Source organism: Talpa occidentalis, unplaced genomic scaffold, assembly GCF_014898055.3.
Source record: "Talpa occidentalis isolate TD23 unplaced genomic scaffold, MPIMG_talOcc4v2.1 talOcc4.2477, whole genome shotgun sequence".
Lineage (NCBI taxonomy): Eukaryota > Metazoa > Chordata > Mammalia > Eulipotyphla > Talpidae > Talpa > Talpa occidentalis.
Genome location: NW_023602604.1, coordinates 543 through 8,416, shown reverse-complemented (window position 1 = coordinate 8,416; position 7,874 = coordinate 543). Strand labels below are relative to the sequence as shown.

Below are 7,874 nucleotides of genomic sequence, written 5' to 3'. Positions count from 1 at the left end.
ACATGCAATTTGCAGCAACATGGATGGCGCTGGAAGGGATCATGCTCAGCGAAATAAGCCAAAAAGAAAAAGAAAAAACCGGATGGTCTCACTCATAGCAGGAATCTAGAAAACTTAAATAAGGGACCAGGAAAAGAATAACTATAAGAAAGTGAAAATCAAAATCAACAAAAAACTATGAACCAGAGACACTTTTAGGGGGGGGGGGCGGGAGGGGAGGGATTGGGTCAGAATGGGGGGCTGCAATTGTATGGGGAATACAACAATAAAATTTATTATTAAAAAAAAAAAAATTAAAAAAAAAAAAAAATAAAACTGTCCAATAAAAAAAAAAAAAAAAAAAAAAAAAAAAAAGAATAGGCAAGCATGATTAGATTTTGGTTAAGATGAAGAAAATACACAACCGTTTAAAAAAAGTGCAATAGACACGGGAGAGCCATAACGGATACTGAATTAATGACAGGGTTTGTACACGCAGACTAACTCTCGTAAGGTCTGAACCCAGAGGAGCCACGGGCGATAGTAGCTAGTTTGGCCAACTGCTGGGCTCTCCTCATGGTCTGCACCGACTGACCTGAGAGGCTCCTGTTTGGGGTGCTCCTACAGCGCACGGCTCTGCTCCTTGCTCCATCCTGACGATCACCTCAGGTTTCATCATGCAATGCCTGGTGATGAGAAATATCTGTTTAGGCTTCAGTCTTTGAAGAGTGACAATAGCAGAGTTGTAACTTTTGCACATGAGGGGCTAATTGTATACATTCTTGGGGTGGTGAACAATCTAGTTGGCATGAAGTCTTAAACCTATAACGTACATAGTTAGAAAAAGCTGCACATGTATCACTGAAGGAGAGTTTGCACTTGGTGGTGAAGGAGTCTGGCTCACCCAGGGATGCCAAGCTCCTGTAGGTCTCCAGCATCACGTCCCTGTAGAGGGTCCTCTGAGCGTCGTCCAGGTCCTGCCACTCCTCCCAGGTGAAGGCCACAGCCACGTCCTCAAAGGTCACCGCCTCCTGTAACGACACCATCTCCTCAACTCAAGGCATTTATAGTCGAGTCAGAAGAACTAGAGGTCTGAGATTTCATTCTTTGTGTCTCATGTAACACACCTTCATGCTCTGTACTCTACATTGTGACACTCAGAGACAGCACCACAGAAAGGTCCTGTGCGTTAACACATTAGTTTCCCAAAATGCTATCTGAAAGTTTGCCTTATAAATCTGAAAATGCAGTTCATTTTTTAAAAAAACATTTTATTTATTTTTGCATAGAAGAATTGGGGTATGGGTCAGGGCTGTGGGGACTGAGAAGATTCACCAGAGATAGAGTAGGGAGCAGAACAGGCAGAGCCACTGAAATACACTGCTGAGGGGAGCGAGTGGGTGAGCTCCTTGGCCGGGGCTTGAACTCAGGCCAACCAGGTGATAACATTGAGACTTTACCCCTAGGCCACCAGGGGGGCCCTGCACTTCATTCTTAGAATAAAACTCTGCTCCTGAAAGGACCTCATCATCTGGATTGGAGACATAATCATAACAAATACACGGAACAATGTATTTGTCAAAAACATGCTCAATATACACAGAATGTGGGATACAGTGAGAAAGAAACAGCACTTTCTATCATCCATTAGTTCTTCCATGTGAACCACGTTTCTCATGTATGAGGCAGTAACTGAACTCAGGATGCAAGGAGAGGACGAGTAGTTTTTGTGAAATGAGACAGTCAAGACCCCTCTGCCCAGGTTAATGTTCCTCTCTTCGGTTGTGAAGAGACAAATATATAAAGGTATTCACGAGAACGGAGTGACATCATTCTGCATTTCTATATACAACAATAAGAAACCTTACATGGCCAGTGTTTTTCACAACTTCTAAATGGCCAGTTATGTGTGTATGCGTCCTGTTTCCTAAAAGGTCGTCCATTTCCACCCCACAGTGAGTGGAAACCACTCCCCAAAGCACAAGGATAACGAGGCCCCACAGAGTAAGTTACATGATTGTATATGCCTTTTTATCAGCTCCCTCTTAAGAGATGGACTCGGGCTTCAGGGACACTCAGAGAGAGGCCAAAAGAGACCACCCACATGAGATTACACAGCAATGACACCGGAGGCTGCTGCTAACACGGGGTGAAAAAAACAGGACCAGAACTAAATTCCTGTCAGAAGGCTAACTGGGGAATTTGACCCCAGGCTTCTGGAATGATTCAGGCATAATGGCACTGTAAATGGAAACTGGTGAAAGACTAGGATGGGTATGGTTGAGACAGAGAGAAATTGAGGCGTCTGTGGTCAAACATGAGACTGTCCCACTAGCATGGGGACGGCTCATATACACACCGGAGACATCTGAGGCGAGATAAAATGCGTAAGCGGTCACGCTTCAGTGGTAGCTGGAGACTGAAAGTGAATGAATGGTTCAAAGAGAAAGGAAGAGACTGAACAGAGAAACAGCACAGAATCTCCACCATCAGATTTTGTGTCTTTTCATTTTTACCTTTTGTAAAATATTTACTTCACTCTGTGCCCTTAAGCCCATACTCCACTGAATAAGCTATATTCTTGTTTGTGGAATTTCTTTAAAATGATTCTTTCCAATCCTTTGTTAGTCGAGGCCTACATCTACGCTTCTGCGGGCCAGTTAATGGAACTGTTGTGCGTCCTTAGGGATGTCACGGCTCCTTGGTTTTCTGGTTTCTGGCAGCCCAGCAAGCCCGTGGGGGCAATTGCCTCTGCACAATAGCCTTCCTCTCCAGATGTACAGAAGGGGTCCCTGTTTTCAGCATCTGCCAGGGAACAATCTCCTTTTCTGTAGTGGGACAGTGTGTGGTCGAAGGGGACACTTCCTGGCGCTGGGCTGGTTTCCATGCAGCCTGGCACTGGTGATGGCACCAGCGGGTGCTGCTGGCCACCTGTGGGGCATCTAGAGCTGGGGACTGGCACACTGATGCTTGGGTAACAACAGTGGCTCTGGGACTGGGGGCACTGGCTATCTTGTAGCAATAGTGAGTATAGAAAATTCTAATGGAGAAGAAGAGTTACTGTATTTCTTTGTGAGCACTAATGCAGATATCATATTATATTAAAGAACCAAAAAAAAAAGTGGTAATACATGAGATTGCTCCTGAGAGCAGGAGTCCAGGAGAAATGCCCATGTTGCCTCCCTGGTGGAGCAAGGGGTTAAGCACCGCACTATGAAGCAATTCGCAGCCTCTGCAGCACAAGTTCAATCCCCAGTTGGCTGGGGAGCAACCCACATGGTGCAGCAGACCTCTCCTGATTTGCCCGCTGCTCCCCTCAACAGTATATTTTGGTCAGTATATTTGCCTATTCTGTTCCCCTCTCTGTCTCTGGTGAATCGTCTCACTCCCGCATCTCTGGTCTGTACCCCAGCTCTTGTATGAATGAATGAATAAATAAATAAACATGCCCATGTTGAGGCCTGAGTCACTGGCTGGAAGGAAGTGACACTGTAAGTAAGGACAGACTTGAGAATGTGGTTTTTACTTTGGAGTTCCTGAGCTCCAGGTGGGCCCTTGGACACTAACAGAAGCAAGCAGTGTGTTGGGGCGCTGGTGGGGAAAGTGGAAAAGGTCAGATCTGCAAACCTGAGGGCTGACTCGGTTAGGGAGACCTGCACAGTGCTAAGAACGGGCCTGGGTTTAGACACCAGCATAAGCAGAAGAAACAAGAATTCAGAGAAACAGAAGAAATCACAACAGATTGTGACAGAAGCTAACAGACAAGAATTTCCAGGAGTGGATCACGACTGCAGTTTCATAACTGGCAGACACTGCACTGAAACAGAGTAGAGAACAGTCACTGATCAGACTATAACCGAGGGCATAGGTGAGCTTTACAAGAAATGAAGGACTACATTGAAATGTATAAGAGCAAAACAGCAGTGGAAACATCTGTGAAAAATATAACTTTGGGGCCTCCATGGTGGCACAGGGGTTAAAGTCAGTGCTATCAAGCTGTCACCAACAATTGTGGTCGGAGTTTGGTCCCCAGCCAGGTAGCTGACCATGGCGCAGCAGACATTTCCTGTCTCCTGCTGCTCCCCCCTCAGCGCGTATTTCAGTACGCCCCACCTCTGGCCTGTACCCCCAGTTTCTGAATGCATAAATAAATAAAAATAAATGTTTAAAAAACACACATATATATGTTTATATATATAATAATGTTATATATATAATATAAATGTTATTTTTATATATACGTAATAATATATATAATATATCACTTTGAACAGTCTGTGCAACCTGCATGTGGAGACCAGGGGAGAGAGATGCATGGAGTTATTCAAGGACCTGTGGCCAACTCCATCCTCACTGCCTCAGGTAAGGCCTTCCAAGGTCGTCTGCACCGCACTGTTAGTCTCTGCAGACAAACCTCATCAGTTGGTGCTTTCTGTGGAAAACCATCGTCACTGCTACATGCAGGAAGTGCTAAGTTCTGATGGGGAAGGAGACTCTGTCCACGGCATCATCTCTCCGACCTGCAGACTGTTTCAGACTTCTGTGCCTGCAAGTGTCCAGGTCCTCCGAGAAAGGGTCTGATTTCTGATCAGAAACCAACGCATCTGTCTTTCAAAGCAGTGGTGTGAGAGAGACCAGAGACAGTGTTCACTCACCTGGATGCCCCAGTCAGATGACCTGTCTGTGCCCAGTGGCCACCTTCATCTACTTTATGCAAATGTTGTGAAGGGCAGTCTTAACTACATTTCCATTTGTATTGAGTTTTCCACGCTAATTATATCTCCACAAAGCTCAAGACAAAGTCGCTGAAAAAAAAAAAAAGACTTACCATTTCTAAGATTAATGTCTCTTGTTTCTTGATCTAAGAAACACTTAGAGGACTGTGGAAGTTGAGCTGAAAGAGAAGGAGAATGGAGTCAAGTTATGAAATGACTAGAGCTCCTTGCTCCTAGATTCTCCTCCTGTGCAAAGAACTCCACACATTAGCTGGAAAAAGAAGAGTCTTCTGGGGGACAGTACTATTTTACATGTTTCAAAGATGCAGGGAGGGAACCCAAAGTTTTTAGTTAGTAAAATTTAGACTTAAATATCCTTAAGGTAATTAAACCACACAAATCCCACTGACTTACCAACAAAGAATGCTGAGAATTTATTTAAAAAATTTAAGGACACTTACAACACTTTTGAGCCTAGATTTTAGAGGAAAGTTGCACATATTGTACATTCCTGGTGGTGTGCTGTCCTTGTACAGGTTCCCAAGACTTATTCAATCAGTGGATATGATGCAGAGGATTAGTAAGTTTTCAGAAAAGTGGTTTATCTCTGGAATTTGCATTCTTGGATGCTGTCACTTGTGAGGACACCTGGGGATAGTGTTGGGGATACATGGATTAGCCAACAGCCAGACAAACCAACAGAAAAGTAAATGAAGTCACTTTAAACCAACAGCTTACAGGAAGAAACCAGAAGACTAGCCTCATTGGGATGCAGGCAACACAAGCATAAAAATTGATGAAACTAGATGCAGGCCCAAAACGTGGGAACTTCCAAGGCCTCCCTGGTAGCTCGGGGTTACGTCTCAGCACTATCACAACTAAGGTCTGAGTTGGCTCCCAGCCAGGGAGCTGACCCACATGGTGCAGTGTGACCTCTCCTGTCTCCCTACTGCTCCCCTCAGCAGTGGATTTCATTCAATCCACGTGTTCTGCTCCCCACTCTGTCTCTGTGAGTCCTCTCAATGCCCCCCACCCCCACCCACCTGGCCTATACCCCTCTATGCAAACAAAAAACCAAACAAACACAAAAAAAAAAAAAAAAAGCAATGTGGAAACATCCGCAAATAGAGTGCTTGGGTCTTTTATTTCCCCTGCAAGCCAGAGAAATTTGGTTGGTTCTTTACACAGTAAATGCTAAGTGATATAGCTAACCCCCTAAACACAATGTTTGTAACAAGTCAAGTGTGGAAGGGGCCTTGAATTATACATCAAATACAATCAAGATAACATCACCACGACATCTAGAAATGTTAAGCCATAAAGACTGTCAAGCAGATGGATTCAGTAATAGGGGAATTAACAGAGGGCATGGGAATCACTCACACTCGCTGCCTGCAGAGCGTAAGACTGTGTTTTCATTGTTTATCATTAAGGAGACTTATGCACTCAAAACGCAGTTTGCTTTCGTTTAAAAAATAGCTTAGGAGCTGGCATGTGTATTCTAATGTTCCGATTTTATTTTTCATTTTTTATTTTTTAAAGATTTATTTATTTGTTTGTTTGTTTATTTATTTATACAAGCACTGGCTACAGTCAGAAGCGCAGGAGGGTGAGAGAATTCACCAGAGCCAGAGTGGGGAACAGAACAGGCAGACTTAACGAAGTACACTGCTGAGGGGAGCAGTGGGCGCTGCAGGAGAGGTCTGTGCGCCATGAGGGACCCTCCTCCCGTGGCCGGAGAGCAGCTGGGGATCGAACAGGCGCCGCAGAGGCTGCGGGCAGCTTCGCAGCCCAGCGCTCAACCGCTGCGCCACCGGGGAGGCCCATGTTCCAATTTTAAATAGAGAACATGCCCCTTAGTCATTTTCAAGAGATTTTACATTAAATGTGCGTCATGAACCACTTGGGCTCACGGGAGAACAGGTGTGTTTATGGGGAGATCGTGTGCCTTTTCTCAGGGGAAAACCAAAAACCAGAAAAACCTCCAACCTCCGTGCTTGGGCTTCACTGTGTCAATAGGGATAAATCAGCCAAAAGTCAAGCAGCCTGATGTAAACAGCCTGATGTGACCTGGCAAATAATTTCTCAAGTCAAATTATTGCATGTTTCCTATAAAGCAAAAGTCAGGAGGACAATCCTTCTGAAACTCCAGGAGCAACATTAAGATCGAGGGAGGAGGAAGGGTCAGCATTGGGGGCGGCTTAACTGTGATTCCGGAAACGGGGGAGGATGAAGATGTGAGTGAACTTAGGCTGGAACATAAACAGGCCTTCTCAGCTGGGACAGCGCCCAGTACCCCAGAGACTGCCTGCTTGTGCCTATGCAAGTACCTTTTTACCTTCCTTTTTTAATACTCCTTCTCTGGTAAAATGAAGTTGCCTGTTTGTATCTATGCAAACCTCTTTCTTCCTTAATAAACTCGCAACATGCCATTGAATGGGAAACTGCCCAAACTTTCTCAGAGGTAATCCAAGGATACCACTTGCTGAACCCCTATATCACATCTGAGGACCACCTTTCTGAACCTCATCAATTCCATGGGTTGCTCAGCAGCCTTTACTCTCCCAGATATGACCCAATGTCCAGGACCCCCCTTTATCCCCACACCAGCACTCAGATCCCTCATCCACCCTGCCGACTGGCTTCTGAGCGCCGAGGGGCTGCTTCCTCACACAGCCCCCCCGACTCAGCTTCTGGACACAAGGTACTTGGAAACGGAGCAGTGAAAACACAGCTCCGAAAGATGCTGGCACATGGAGAGGCTGCTGGCCTGAGGGCAGGGCCCCAGGCTTCTGGGGCTCCATTTTGTGTACCTTCTGTGACTTCCGGGGATTAGCTGTTGTGAAGACAGAGCTAAACTATGAATTTGATCTACTCTCAGATTCTCCTGATTTCTTGGTAAATGGAATTGATGGGTACCCTCACATCCTGTCAGGCTTTGCATAAATACCTCCTTCTTTCCCCTCCCCTTATCTCACAAGTATATAGCACACATTAGCACATATGTGTATGTGTATTGTGTACATATATATATAGTACACAAATACACTACCAAATATAGTACCACAATTGTGTGCATACATGTTTCCAACAGTGGTTTACTGCCTATTGATGGCTTAGAGAAAATTATAGTGGGGCAGAAATAGCATCATCTTACTGGTTTGAAGAGAGTTGTTGTCA

At 45.1% G+C, this 7,874-nt stretch overlaps 1 long non-coding RNA gene across 1 annotated transcript; it reads right to left on the bottom strand.

The window, feature by feature from the left end:
- Positions 1 to 700: 700 nt before the first annotated feature.
- On the bottom strand, positions 701 to 5,231 carry LOC119253950 (uncharacterized). Its single transcript, XR_005127238.1, has 3 exons — positions 5,156 to 5,231; positions 4,808 to 4,873; positions 701 to 1,010 (listed from the first exon to the last, which is right to left on the bottom strand). It is a non-coding gene; the product is annotated as an uncharacterized LOC119253950 (long non-coding RNA).
- Positions 5,232 to 7,874: the final 2,643 nt, after the last annotated feature.